Genomic DNA, 14,661 nt, shown 5'->3' with positions numbered 1-14,661 from the left:
ATGCGTCAAATTGACTCTCCTTGATTTTGCAAATTAGTAATGATGTTTTAAATACTAAGGGTATCCACGGTAAGGCAGACACACCCAATAGCCCCGCCCCAGTTTTTGTCCATAGCCCCAGTTTTATTGTCCACAGTCCCAAAATTATATTTCCGCCACTATAGTGCACACCTCCAATAGCCCACAAATTTTGTAATTAAAATAATCGCATTGTAAATAAATAGAAAACGAGGTAATTAGGGCCGAATATGCGTTGTATTGCAAACCGATAAAATTATACAACGAATAATTAAAATAAAATACAACTAAAAACTCCGCCACCGTCTACTCGGTGTCGGAGTCGCCTCGGTGCATTTTTAGGGAGTGGTTGTGTAGATAGTGAGTGGATGGATTTTGTGAAAATGGTGAAAAATAGGTGGTGGGGAATGGTATTTATAGAGGTAAATAAAAAAAATAATTTCGAAATTGAATCCGCCGCGCCGGTTGTCCGCCCCCTATGGGCGCCGCGCCTATAGGCGCGACTAATTCTCCCCAGCCGCGGGCTCGCCCCAACCCCGCCTATCCCGCGTCCGTCACCCCTTCCGCCCCCAAATGTTGTCCGCCCGCCCGCCCTCCGCCCCAACCCGCGGCTATAGCCGCGGGCTCCCAATAGTGGACACTCTAACCTACATTCATTACTATTATTGGATATAATAATCTTCTTCACCTTTTCTATGTAATCAAGCTGGAAAATATAATATCGAAACAAGATCAAATTAACGGCTGTTAATCTCTTAGAAATCAAATCTAGCGACAGTAAACATGCGACTGTGGTAGTGCATGCTTCACTGGACCCACTTATGATAATTGATAATAATTTCTTTCATCATGATCATGTTTAATTATTTAATTGTGATCTTCCACCTGCGTAATATCTTATCATCATAACAAAAAGAATTTGCAACAAAACTATGGCCGTCAAATTAAATAATCGTGGGGCATATACATGAATTATTGGCCTAATTAATATACTAAACCTGTCCCTAATATAATTAATGTGTACTCAGATGGTCAATTTCAATCTTGTCCCTTTTGTTATTGACAATAATGTCTTCCCAAAGCACATCGGAAGAAAGTTATGGCAGTCTTACTTTTTAAATTATTTTCGAGTGATTAATTAATTTTGTATTGCTTTAGCTTTATCGAAGTAGTCGATTGTAGTTATCTTTGTGCAAAATTATTTTAATTAATACTTGATCTTGATCAATTTTTGTTAATATTGGTAAGTTAGTTTAAGAGCATCCACAACCGTGCTCTTGCCAGCAGCACGGTTGTGGGCCCGGGCGGTACTATTCATGCCTGCTCTCTGGCAAGAGCACAACATCCACAGCTGTGCTCTTCCGCAAGGACGAGCACAATTAATTTAAAATTCAATTAAACAAAAACATTTCCATAATACTAAAATTCATTAAAAAACCTAAATAATATTACAAATGACAAATAAAATAAAAACGACATAATTAAAATCCTAAAAATTAAAAATTACATAATTAAACTCCTAAAAATTAAAAATTACATAATTAAAATCCTAAAAATTGAGATTGAGAGAGTTGTTTAGTATAGTGTCATTTTTTGTGTTTGAAATGAGAGTATTTATAGATGAAAGTATGAATTTTGGGGTAAAAATAATGAAAAAAATAAATTAAAAGTGTGGAAAAAATGGATATATTTTATTAGGAAGTGAGACAATATTTTTTTTTATTAATTTTGAATTTTTCAGATTTTTTCGATTTTTTTAAAAAAATAATAATAATAAATGATAAATCAACGGGTCAATCAGAAGCTGCCACGTCACACCTCGTGCTCTTGCCGCTGGCACAGACGTGCTCTATGCATAGAGCAGCGCCCTGCCAGCGGCAAGAGCGCAATGGTGGCGGAGCTCGTCCTTGCCAGCGGCAAGGACGGACGGTGAGCTGCTGCTCACCGTTGGGAATGCTCTAACGATAGAACGGAGGTGGGCGATGAACATTTTATAACCAAATGATTTAATTTATTTAGACCAGATTGTGCAATTTAATTCTCTAATTTAATTCCACTAGTATGTTATCTCTCATTGATCCATAAATTATTTTTTTGGTAAATGAACCTCACATTCTTCCAACTTTTCTCCCTTATATTTTATTATAAAAATAATATATAAAAGTATGACACAAATTATACCATTTCTTTTCATACAGTTTCTTTTTCTTTCATTTCTTAAACCGAGCAAATTCAAAATTCAAATTAATTAACTGTGTTAATGGGAGTTCAAATTAAAATTGAATTTGAAACTGAATACTCTGATATGGATTCTGAAGATGGCCCTTTTACTGAAGGCTTTCGACTGTTTCATACAAACTTTGCTTCAATGATGTGAATTTCAAGCCCAAATCAATTAGCTTTTGGTTTGTGAATTTGTGTTCATTCATTTTTTAATCTTAGCATCTGCATAATAAATTTCATAAACAATTATTATTCAGATATACTCCCTTTTCCTTTGTCCCATAAAAATAAAAACTTTGACATGAGTTTCAATATAAAATTAATAAAAAAATATGAGAGAGATAAATAAAAAAGATAATTAAAGTATTATTAGTGAAGAATGAAACCCACTTCATAAGAAAAAAAACCAACAAATATAGAAAGGGATTAATTTTGTGAAACCAATCAAAATGAAAAAAATGAGACTATTTCTATAGTAATACATAGGGAGGAGTATTGGATAATAATTGTATTCGTTTTGCTCAAATAATTTGGCGATTTTGGTTCCTAAATCAGTTAGTTTTGATCGTACATTAGGAAACTATAAGTGACAAAATCTTATCTGCATGACTGAGATTTCAAAGTGCTATTGTAGAGATCAAAAAGGCAGCTTTCAATAAGTGTCCTATCCATATATGTAGTCAAGGGTAATCCTTGTGAAACACAAGGAGCCGATTACAGCTTCTTTCCGGCTTGTCACATGCTCGGTGAATTGGTTTCGTCCTAGCAGTTAAATTCTCGGCAATCCTTCAACACGGTATGCATCAAGATTAGAAACCAGCATCCATGCATTAATAATATACTAACCATTTCTTTCAACTTCTTGGAGGTGTGGCAAAACTCTTCCTTGCTCACACGATTCACCCCACTATCTTTTGCTGAGACATTCGTTTCACAAGTCACTTCGTCAAATTCAGTAACGACTTGATGAAAACCAGGCGAAGAAGTGTATTCAGATATACCGAGGGCAAGGTTTTCACTTCTGATCTGACCGGATAAATGTCAGCATTATTAGGGATTGCTGATCTGACCTGAAAGTTTTGAGCTTAGTTGATGATCAGTCGAATTTGTCACACTTTAACACTTTTAGATGATGAGACAGCCTGATTTAGCTGTTTCTTCAATGGGCTCCCTTTTCTTTTTGTGTGTTCTTTAGTCCTGATCGAGTTCATAAAACGGATCAGGTTCATTGTTTCCATAAATACCAAACGATGGAAAGTTGGTTTACGACTGTCCTCGAGTGGAGAATGCCAGTCGTGTGGACTGTAATCAAAGACCAATGGTATTAAGGAAGAAAAGATACCCTGGGTGATGAACAATTGAGCATAGATAAGATCTTTTTGAACAACACAGACAACAAGAAGGCATTACTCCTTTAGATTAAACTTACTTGCTAAGCTCTTTGGAAGGAGATGAACGATCAGCTACTTCTTTCCGCAAGGATTTGTCAAATCAATACATCTGAACAGCAAGGCGAAATAATGGAGCACAAAAAGTAATATGACAAGGAGGGTTATTTAATTGGTTATTCACCAGATTATACACATACTTTCAACATTTTTTGGTGTTTTCCTGCTAACTTTTTTTAAATAAAAATATATTAAAAATATAGGCTTTTCTGATTTTTGGTCATCAAAAGTTTTCGTTTTTAACAGAATAAGGCAATTCAGATTTGGGGTATTGGGGATTAGATTGAGAGCAGATTCGAGAAAAAAACTTGCGGGTATAGATTAATAGCGCAAATTTCCCCATCGGAAAAGCTCCGAATCTCAATCACTAGTAGTACTATCTAAATCTCAATTATCTTCTTTGTTAGGAAACAATGTCGTTATTATGATCGGTCGAATTTTTTACTCGTCATTTCATTTTCTGCACTTGGTTTTGAAAAATGATAATAAATAGTTAAAGAGGAGATATAGTAAAGTAAGAGAGGGAGTAACGTAGAAAAGAGTCTTATCTACCGTATTCTCTCTCCTACTTTACTCTTTCATCACTTTAACTATTTATAATTATTTTTCTAAAACGAGTGCAGAAATGAAATGACTCTACTTCTGTGGACATGAGGATGTATTACACTAGCACCTCGGACAAACATGTCAGCTTCAATTTGGAGAAAAAATAAAAGACAAAAGATCAAGTATTTAGATTAGAAAAAGGTTCGGGGGAAAACTGAAATTGTCAAAAGTTTGTGTATTTACAGGAAAACTACATTCTTCTATTAAACGACGTCGTTCTACTGACAGGTCCAATGATTTTTTCACGCCGGCACTCTGACGAACACGTCAGAGCTTCAATTTTGGAGAAAATATAATTTTGGGGGAAAATAGAAAAGTCCAATGTATTTAGATTATAAATGGGTTTGAAGGTAAAAACAGAAAATGTCAAAAGTTTGTGTGTTCACCACCAAATAACCCTTTTGAATTAAGGGGATAAAAAAAGAATTATTCAAAATTTTATAATTATGTACTTACTTGCAGAGACTTTTCGTCACCACACAGTTTCCAATTTTCTTTTCTCAGATTCAAGAACTCTATTTCATCGTCGTCATACAAAACCTAAAAGAACGAAAGTAGATGCATTAGCGATAGAAATATAAAATAACAGAGACAAACAGAGGCAGGAGGACATATGCATGATCCAGCAGCAAGTATAGTTTTCATATTAGGCCATCCGCAATGGGGCGGACGATGGCACGCCCGATGGCGCGCATCGTCCGCGCCCGCCATCGTCCGCCCCATTGCGGGTGCGTGACATAGGCCGCGGACGATCGTCGCGCCCTACACTAAGGGCGCGGAGTATAGCGCGGACGATGCCCATCGTCAGCGCCATCGTCCGCCCCATTGCGGCCTACGCGGACGATGGCCGCGGACGATCGATGCGGACGATGGCACGCGGTTTCGTTTTTTTATAAATAGAGTTCATTTGTAATTTCATTTCACGATTTCACTTTCGAAACTTATTACATTTACATAATTACTACGAAATGGATTCAAGTCCCAATAGTCCTATGTTTAGCGGAGAGGCGCGTTGGCCGGGTACAGAACCCAGCGAATATCGTTCATTCGACGCCGACACCCAGTACGATCCCGATTTCAGTACGGAATCATACGAGTTGTCTGACATGGAGCTGTCTCCAAACCGACCAAGCGCTCCCTCCCGCCGTGACGCCGCAGCGGCCGATCCCGAACCCGCCTTGACCGCTTCCGCCCCAGCCAAAAAGAAGCGGAACCGGCAGCGGGCGCAGAAGTTGCCGCCTCCCGGAAATTGCGATGAGTACGCCCCCGGCCGTACGAACTACACCGACGACGAAACCCTCATTTTGGCCCGGTGTTGGGTAGATATATCGGAAGACCCGATTTTCGCAAACAACCAGAGGCAGGTCGCGTACTGGGAGCGCATCGCCGGCCTCTACAATGAGGCCAAGCCGCCGACCGCGTACAAGCGCAAACGTGAGCAACTCCGCAAGCACTGAGATCAAGTGAAGAAGCAAGTGAACTTGTACGCGGCGGAGTTCGAGAAGTTCACGCGGGCACAGGGGCGTTTAAAATGGAAACCAATGAAATTTAACGTACTACCAATGCTGGCGGACGTCAAATAGCCGTCAAATAGCCTTCACACTGCCACATCATCAGCACTACAATTCTCCTGCCACATCAGCTTGCCACATCAACTGGACATCAAATAGCCATCAAATAGCCTTCACACTACCTATCCACATCACTAATAACAATTATATAATTTAATTTACAATTGTATCAACATACATAATTTAATTTACGAGACAAATACGGAAAATTCGAATAATAATATTAAAATTTAAAAAGTACATTACTTTTAAAAAAAGTACAACAATTTAAAAAAATTACAAAAAGTAAAAAGTACATTAATTTAAAAAAGTAAAACAAAATCACTCATCGCCGCCGTCCTCGTCTCCGTCGTCGCCCAACGCTTCTTCACTGCCGTCGCCGCCGCCTCCGTCGCCACCTACGCCGCGGCTATTCCCGCCGGTGTCCCTCCTCATCGCCTCCAGTTCTTCACGCTGGCTCTGGAGCAATACGCGAAGAAAATCCTTCACCTCGGGGTCCACCGCCGCTTGGAAGTCGGCTAAGGTCTTCACCATTTGAGCGCGCGTTTGTTGGCGCGCGAAGAATTTGAGCTCCTCGGTAGACCTGCCGAGGGGGGATGCCGAATGGACATCCTGGGAACTCGGTGTGCCCCCCCTCGCAACCTGCTGCGCCCGCCTTTGCCCAACCGGGCGAGGTCGGCGACCGAACGACCGAGGAGTCGGGACCTCCTGGGCCGTCTCGGGGAGGTCTGACGAACCACCGCTGCTGCCGCTATAATCTCCGGTATAGTTCAGTCTCTGCCTCTTCGGCCAGCCAGCGTCGACGCCTGCCCGGAATTTCTCCGACTCGTTGAGCACAACGTAGCAGTTCCAGTAGGTGAACTCATAGTACTTCTTATCCGGATCGGGGTAGGCTCTTTCCGCAATCCTCCTGCAGTCTTCCTCTGTTTGGCCACTGGTCTGCATGCGGAGGGCGTTGGCGTACAAACCCGAAAATCGAGAGACGCCAGCCCTGATTCGGTCCCAGCACTTCCGGACCTCCTCCCCGGTGCACGGTCTCCCTTCAGGGCAAAATGCCCTGTAGGCTGCAGCTATCTTCGCCCACAAGTTGACGATCCTCTGGTTGTTTGAAACGAGAGGATCGTCGCAAACACTCACCCACGCCTTGGCAACCGCAACGTTCTCCGCGTCCGTCCACTTCCTCCGGCCCCGGATTTCGGCGCGGGGCTGCGACGACTCGCCGACCTTCTTCGCCTTGCCCTTCTTCTTACCCCGCCCTACTCCCTGGCTTTGAATGAGAGTTTCAGAAACGTCGTTAATATCAAAACCCAAGTCCGCTAAGGAGAAGGTCTCCGAATACTGTGCATCCGTTGGGGTCGATGTGTGCGAAGAACCGGTGGAAAAATCAAAAGTCGGCCGATAGGCGTTGTCCCCCCCGTGCGTCGCCTGCGACTGTGGAATCATATGTTGCGCCGGTGGCATCATCTGCTGCGCCGGTGGCTGCATGCCGGGTGCCCACCCCGGCATCATCTGCATAGGGGGCTGCATGCCGGGTGCCCACCCCGGAATCATCTGCTGCCACGGGTACACGTTGTAGTACCCGCTCATTGGAGGCCAACCACCTCCCCCAGGAGCCGGGGAAGTATGGGACCCTGCCCCGGGAGTCGGGGGAGTCTGAGACCCTACACCGGGAGCCGGGGGAGTCTGAGACCATCCCCCGGGATTAACTGGAGTACCTTCGTAGTTGTTCTCCATTGCTCGTTATTGATCTTGTACAGAAAGTAAGGTAGAGAGAGAGTACTCGTTAAAACAAGTGGTGCGAATGAAAATGAGGTTCAACGCGCGTATATATTGTGTTTTGCGAAAAAAAAAAAAAAAATATTTAAATCCGACGCCGGTTTGGCGCCGATCCGGGAGCCACAATGGCGCCCGTGAGGATCGGCGTGGGAACCGGCGTCAGCGCGGGAATCGGCATGGCGACGCCGATTTTGACGCCGATTTCGCCCACGCCGGTTCCAATGGTTCGGCGTCAAACCGGCGTGGGCGAAAAATCGGCGCTCCGGTGGTGACGCCGACCATTGGAGATGCTCTGATGATTACACCCAAAGAAATTCATGCATTGTTTAAAATGAATCACACGTGTGGAATGCGTTTCAAAACAAGCAATTTTGATATGCAATTTTGACGTATACTTGAGCCAAAAAAAATGAAAAGGCATCTTCAAAAGAATCAAAGAGAAGACCAACAGATACTATTAGACTTTTAAAAGCTAGAAGAGTTCAGTGAAAAGAATTCATTCCTTAAGCTGCGGGCAATAGGGTGGTGACAGAAAATACTTAGATCGGAAGAAATGCGGTTACGTTTTAAGGCCAACCTTGAATAACTCAAAACAATGTTCATTTCATCTGAAGCAAGAACTCAATGAAATGAACTACCATAAAGATATAGCTTAACGTGGCGTACTCACATTTCATCCATTGGCCACCAGACTTGTATCCATAAATTGACTAAATGTTCCCCGAAATCGACTCTGGGCCTTCTCGACTTCTTCTGAACGGATATCTATTGCAAATATATTAAAGAAATTATGCATCTCCAAGGATATTTTGAAATAACACCAAATTCAAAGATAGAACAGGACGGTACCTTATCCTTTTTCTAAATTGGCTTTTGAAGGTTTAGACATAGGAAATTCCCCCACCTGCACAAATTATTTTAAAATACATGTATGAGAAAATTTCATCAGACATAAGAAAGACATAACAACCTTTTGGGCAGCATCTTTCGATACATATTTATGGGAAATAATTTCTTTCCTCGCAAACAGTTTCAGAGGCGAAAGCTGATGTTTTTCTTCTTTGTTTGTGTCGCCAATCACCCCTCTTACCTTTTCCACCCTCACCTTACCAGATCCAGCAATAACTGTTTTACCTGTTTTCTTGGGAGCATTGTGTCCTCTCTCCTTCATTTTCAAGATTTTCCTTTTTAATGTCAATGAAAACTCAAGGTCCTCCTTGTGCTGATTAATCATGCTCCTTTTCTTCTTTGACTGACCATATTTTGCAAGACTGTCTTCACTAAATGAATCGATCTTTTTTCGCGATGAATTGCTAAACATGCTCGAGTTTACCTGCTCTGACGTCAAAGCTAAGTCATTTTTCTCCTCATTATTGCCACGGGATCCTTCATGGGAATACCAATCTCCGATTTTCATAGTATGTTTATCCTCCTCGGTTCTTACTGCAGAACTAGGTTTCTTCTTCCTTCTCTTTTGAAAAGCACCTTTATCTGCTTCTGATAGTACAATCTGATGCGACTCTTTTACTGCTTCCAATAAATTTTCACTGCCCAGCTTAGTTACATTACCATCATCAGTTTGCAGAGAGAAAATTTCATGCAGACTTTGAAATTCGATCTGTTTGGATTTCCACACCAGCAGCAGCAGGTGAGACTTCCTTCGACCTGATTGATAAAACAAAACATCAACCAAATTATAGATGAATCCGTTTTGAAAATGAAAAAAGGTAAGGTATCACATGTAGAGGTGATCTTTGAAAAACTGTGACCTGAACTCAAATGATCAAATAAACATCACACCTATAGGATCACTGGAAGTTTCTTCTCATATCCAATTTTCTGAAAGCTACTCTTTCTCATCCAACTGAGTTCATACTGCTTTCATTCAAAGAACATTCTTCTGATTAACTATCTTCAAACTTATAGCACAAGTGACTTAAATATCCCCAACCAAAGCTGCATTTCATGCTATATACAACTTCTCAAGAGTGAAGACACACTAATTGAGAAATGGAATAGCATTTTTCCAATTACCAAACTTCGTCCAGTTATTCATTCAGAAGTGAGTGTAACAAGTTGTTTGGATCGGTCATCACATTCAAGTTTGATCAGGTAATGAATTTCAAAATACTCCAACAAAATGAGTTTGACAAGCAGGAAGATAGATGTTCTCTAAGGAATAGAGATTCGTAACGAAAGAAAAAGTTATGAAAATAAATTTTGAGACATAGGCACATATAAAGAAAGCATTTAATCCGTCATGAATCTTGCATTTTTCTACCATTATTTTATTCCTTTCTAGTCTCTAATAAAATAAATGGTGAAATTCCTCTAAACCCTGGTCCCTAAACCTTTAACTAAATAATTGGGCCATGTATCAAAATAAAAGGCCAATAAAATGTTATACCAAAAAATAACAGTTAACCATACAATATTTCTGTTGCACGGGTACTTAGCATGAATACATTCTTAAAAATAGTATAGGGCTTATAGTTCAGAGAAATTACTCTAGCATGACACAGTAAACTTGGCTCTAAGAAGGAAAACTAATGGTTAATTTTAGAAGCAGAGGCCAAGTAAGGGCCGGCCGATTAATCTTCACGTTCGTCAGCCATCAACATTTCATCCATCACGCAATGTGTTTTCCACATGTCACATCAGCTGAGTCAAACAATGATTGTCTGGCGCAAACTAGAGGAAAGGCTGGCTTTGGTTCCAGTCAATACAAAATAATGTACGAGTCTATGAGACATGCTTAATTCAGAGATCACAAGAGCAAACCTTGTTATTATCATTGGATGTTTCATGGCATATGTAAGCAACTATTTCAGCATAATCATCAAATTCCAGATTCATTACCTTTGCTGCTTCTCTGAGATAACTCTGGAGTTTAGTTTCACAATTTTCTAAGACTTTTTTCCCCAATTCCCATGAAATAGGCGAAATATCCTGAAGCACAAGTACATTTTTTCAGAAAGGATTGGGATAATCATAGCATATATAATCAATGAGAGAATCATTACCCTATTTTTCATTTTGACACTAGCTAGAAGGGGCCTTAGGAGATTAAATGATATATCATCACTTTCTTCTATCACCATAGTCATGATCATTTCCATGTATTTGAAGACGTCGGAAGGGTTGTTGGACCTTCAACATAATCAGAATCTTTATTGAACACCACCAAAATAAATTTGACACTAAAACCATGGGAATTATTCCTAGACACAGTCTATAACTTCAGTAATGACATAATTAGAATCGGAAAACCTCAGTCCTCCAAAGATCAATTATACCAAAATGAAACACCCACAAACTTACCCAATGTTGTTAAGAAAAAGTTGGAACATCTCGACAACCAGCCCATCAGTATCTACATCCAGTAACATCAACGATGATCTTACTTTTGCAACAGTTCCCACAATATGCAAAGCCCTATAGTAATTGCGGCCTGACTCACAAGACAATTGCTCAAAAGCAATCATAAATAGTTGGAAAATTTCCTGTCACCAGCAAACACAGAATAAGTGCATGGGCCATGGGCTTTTTGTACAATGTAAACAGAAGGATGAGATAAGAGGACATGACCTTGAGTATCTATTTAGACACAGAATAACTGATTGCATCTGCATACCCTCATTGTGTCATCTTCATAAGGAAGGAGCAGTTATTCTGGTGAGCTCCTTACAGCAAGATGCAACTGCAACTTGGACATTTAAATCATCATTGTGCAATAATTCATCAGTGATAAGAGCCTTCATTGTCTGAACAAGTGCTTTGCATGTAGACCTAGGACGCTGTTGTCATACCTTGGCTAAAAGGCTTTCTGCTTCCTGAAGTTAGTCAATTACACAGACTGTCATTAAGGGTTTTTTCTTTTTTTGGTTCTAGGCTGCAGTTATCATTCCTCGAGTGTACTGAACTTTTTTTTTATTCCACCTTTGGGAGAGACGCATGACCCTCATGCGTCTCCTTTTAATGAAACGCATGACAATTATGCATCTTTTACAAAGACGCATGAGGGACATGCATCTCTTAATTTTTCCGAATTTTTTTTAAAGACGCATAAGCGTCATGCGTCGCTAGCTTCAAACTCAGCCTCTTGACTCCCATTACCCACATTGAGATGTGAGCGCACACCATGGTAAAGTTCCTGCAAATCCCGACTAGAAGATCCCGTTGCACGATCCTTGCCAAAAATTTCTTTCCATTCATCAAACAGAGGCCACGACTTGAAACGCATGTAGCGTGCATTGTTATCTAGCTACAACAACATTAAACACCCATCACAAATCAAACACAGTCGCTCTTACAAAAAACAGGTGTAAACATAAGTAAAAGTCAATAATAGTAAGAAGCACAACCTAACAATTTGTTCCCATTGGTCGTTATCACAATCAATCTTGTGATCGCCCTTGTAATTGAAGCCAACACCGCTTCAATTGAGCATGTTAACCAGAGAGGAGTAGTTTTTTTTTCATTGCTGGAGCTTGGAGCTGATATGGGGGGTTGCCTTAATTTCGCTTTTCGGGCATTCACGCTTGATGATTTCCTCAATCCGAGCTAGATACCCACCACGAAAGCCGTTATCTGATTTCCACTTGTTTACAACAAGGTCTTTTAGGGCTAACATCAAGGCCTCTTCCTCACGAGTAGACCAGCTGCGTCGAGTCCGATCTGTCTTCGGCCTGCGACCAACCCTTTCTCCAATTTGGGAATCTATTCCGACAAAATCATGTGAATGTGGGTAGGGTATTCTATAGCTAGCAATACAAGATTTGGTAAGTCAAAATAACTCACCTTCAACCATTTGAGACGTGTTCCAATTGGATCCGATCGGCTAGATTCTCCCATAGTGAGCAAATCTGCTAAGTAATAAGGAAACACACATTCTTAAAACAAAAAAGCATTGGTTCTGAACATATACATATACCATTCCATTTAGTTTGTGTTGGGAAACTAAGTGATGGATATACTCCATTTGTAATCGAGAAGTTTGCAGAATGTAAGCAATTGTATCCTAAGATAGAAAGTATGCAGAATGAGTAAAAAAAATCAAATATCTGCTCTGCTCTCAAAATGTGGGGTAATCTAAAGGTTTGAAATCAATGTTGTCCATAAATTTCAGTCAAGTCCTTGAAAAGTGATAATTTTCGTCTAAATAAATGAAGAAATTGAGCTCATACATGGAGCACACAGTATAGCTTGAATAATTATTTAAAATCTCAAAAAAAAGCATGCTATTGATTTCCAGCAAGATATTGTTAATAACTTGGGATAAAATCAAACTTTGAGGAAATTTAATTGAAGCATACCTGTTTGCATAAAATTCGGCGGGAGTCTTCGAGCGGCTGCTGGGAGGAAGAAATGAGAGGAAATTATATATTTCTAGCGTTAGGGTAAATTGTGGTATGTTGGAGAAAAGTAGAAAAGATTGAGGGCAATAATGTCTACACAATGGAGTACGTGGTGTTTCTGTCCATATCAGAATTTAAAAAATCGCCTCTTATTTTGTATCAAACAAAAACCGAGAAACACACTTTACTCAATAATTTGGTTTATTTTCTCATTTTTTTCTTCTCTTGGATTTTCCTCCTTATGTTATCAAACATGCCCTTAAAATGATCTTTTTGCCTCATAATTCGTTTCTCATCTTCTGTATCTTTCACCTTTCTTCAATCTTGGAATTCGTTAAGCATAAAACCTTACAGATCTACAAACAAGAGAAGATTGAAGAGAAGATTGAAGATAGACACTATCTCGTCTAATAAAAAATTCATCCACTTTGGTATTTTTATGGCAAAACTCTATAAATGGTCCCATCTGGAAATTGTCTTCGATGAATGAGCCACTTCTGTTGTGTTATACACTATCTTGGTATTCGGAGAATGTGTAACTAAATACACATTCACAAAATGTGGGTCTAGTTATGCATTCTCAGAAAGCACAGTAGCAAAGCGTTTTTGCGCCCGTACTCCCCATTTTCGTGAAACCCTTCGAACAAAATTCCCCCTTTTTGTCTAATTCTTAAAAAAATTGCCCAAATTCGTCCCATTGTTTTCCCCTAAAGGTAATTTATATGATTTCTGTATAATTTAGTGTTAAAATGAATGTTAATGCTAAATTATGAACAAAACATATCAATTTAGCACTAAATTCATAGTTTACGGTGAAAATTGTGATTTTAGGACTTAGTAGTTAAAATTGACATGTTGTGTTCATAATTTAGCATTATAATTCATATTATGATGTTTAGAAAGTTAAGTGGGGATAGAACTAAATAAGAGAGAGAATACAATAAAAATTTGTGAAGAAAGAGTCATTGTGTTATACTTTTACCAAAAAAGGAAATGACCCACTTTAGTCAAGACGCTGCAAAAATAAACGAGTTGCTTATGGTGGGACAGATGTAGTATTATACTCCTCCTCATGTTCCATTAAAAATGAAACGTTTACTTTTTGGATTTATCCTATTAAAAATGAAACGTTTCTTAAAATGGAAACATCTTCTCTACCCTTTTATCTCTCTTACTCTCCACATGATTTTTTTGGAAGAATAATAATCATTGATTAAAAAAAATTTAAAAATAAAAGTAATAAAACATTTTAATGTTCAACCAATAAAATGAAGACATGTGGACTTGACCCCCACTTTTTGTATGGATCGACAAGATAACACCAAACAATGAGGGAGGTTGAATTAATTGATTTTAAAATTATTTTTATTTTTATTATTTTGTCTTCTCATGTGTTACCTTGCATCCAATGTTATTGATGGAAATAGTCTAAGATAATGAAATTTGAGGCGCTATTGGTCGGCAAGATTAATCTACAGTTGCCTCATAGCTCCAAATTAGGACGCAACTGGATTCATGGATTGCCCCTGTGAAATTTGGGCTAGCAAAGTCTTTAGACAAAGACAAGGGTGATGATTTGAAAATTATTTTCTTAAATTTAAAGATTTATGGCGATTAATTACTTTCTCTTATTATCTATCTTTATTTAAAAAAAAATAATTT

At 39.4% G+C, this 14,661-nt stretch overlaps 1 long non-coding RNA gene across 13 annotated transcripts; it reads right to left on the bottom strand.

The window, feature by feature from the left end:
* Window positions 1–2,736: 2,736 nt before the first annotated feature.
* LOC121744339 lies at window positions 2,737–13,048 on the bottom strand. Of its 13 annotated transcripts, none has more exons than XR_006038561.1 (13): window positions 12,958–13,048; window positions 12,443–12,507; window positions 12,007–12,361; window positions 11,452–11,906; window positions 10,964–11,342; window positions 10,666–10,792; window positions 10,502–10,591; window positions 9,443–9,517; window positions 8,492–9,307; window positions 8,313–8,407; window positions 4,752–4,835; window positions 3,671–3,741; window positions 2,737–3,543 (listed from the first exon to the last, which is right to left on the bottom strand). It is a non-coding gene; the product is annotated as an uncharacterized LOC121744339 (long non-coding RNA). The 13 variants fall into 13 exon arrangements; XR_006038565.1 differs by lacking the exon at window positions 9,443–9,517 and having other exon boundaries at window positions 8,492–8,546; window positions 8,777–9,307; XR_006038562.1 differs by lacking the exon at window positions 9,443–9,517 and having other exon boundaries at window positions 8,492–8,894; window positions 8,976–9,307; window positions 12,958–13,047.
* Between the last annotated feature and the right edge of the window lie 1,613 nt (window positions 13,049–14,661).

The sequence above is a fragment of the Salvia splendens genome, chromosome 8 (genome assembly GCF_004379255.2).
Source record: "Salvia splendens isolate huo1 chromosome 8, SspV2, whole genome shotgun sequence".
In the NCBI taxonomy this organism is placed as follows: Eukaryota; Viridiplantae; Streptophyta; class Magnoliopsida; order Lamiales; family Lamiaceae; genus Salvia; species Salvia splendens.
The sequence above is the reverse complement of the archived record's forward strand: the minus strand, read 5'-3'. Positions and strand labels throughout refer to the sequence as shown.